Source organism: Eurypyga helias, unplaced genomic scaffold, assembly GCF_000690775.1.
Source record: "Eurypyga helias isolate BGI_N326 unplaced genomic scaffold, ASM69077v1 scaffold29037, whole genome shotgun sequence".
In the NCBI taxonomy this organism is placed as follows: domain Eukaryota; kingdom Metazoa; phylum Chordata; class Aves; order Eurypygiformes; family Eurypygidae; genus Eurypyga; species Eurypyga helias.
In genome coordinates this window covers 1600-1943 of record NW_010261522.1, presented here as the reverse complement: position 1 = coordinate 1943, position 344 = coordinate 1600, and the positions used below count along the sequence as shown (strand labels likewise).

General features: G+C 56.7%; 1 protein-coding gene across 1 annotated transcript in view; it reads left to right on the top strand.

Moving 5' to 3' along the window:
• Nucleotides 1–344, top strand: part of LOC104512435 (scavenger receptor cysteine-rich domain-containing group B protein-like) — a gene marked incomplete at its 5' end in the record, with an annotated part of 3323 nt that overhangs the window by 2201 nt on the left and 778 nt on the right. The gene's annotated exons all lie outside the window — the stretch shown is intronic.

Below are 344 nucleotides of genomic sequence, written 5' to 3'. Positions count from 1 at the left end.
TCCACTCCTCTCCAGCTCCCCGCACCACCAGCCCAGCCGGGGAGCTGGGACAAGACGGGCAGTACGGTAGCTTGAAACGACATTGTAAGGAAATGTAGGTAAAACCAGCAGGAAAATCAAAGTACACTTTTTTTCTATATTTATGCCATGATTTTGAATCCAAATCCCACAAGAGGTGGGCCCCTGATTCTTGACGGATAACCCTGGGCAGAGCAGCACAACTGCAAGTCCCTCGTCCTTTCCCCATGGGGGCTGGTTTGGTGCAAACCCTCTTGCGTCCCGGTGTGGGTGGGGGATTGGGGGGCGGGCAGCCGGCAGGGCAGGGGTCGGAGACGGGGTGCGAA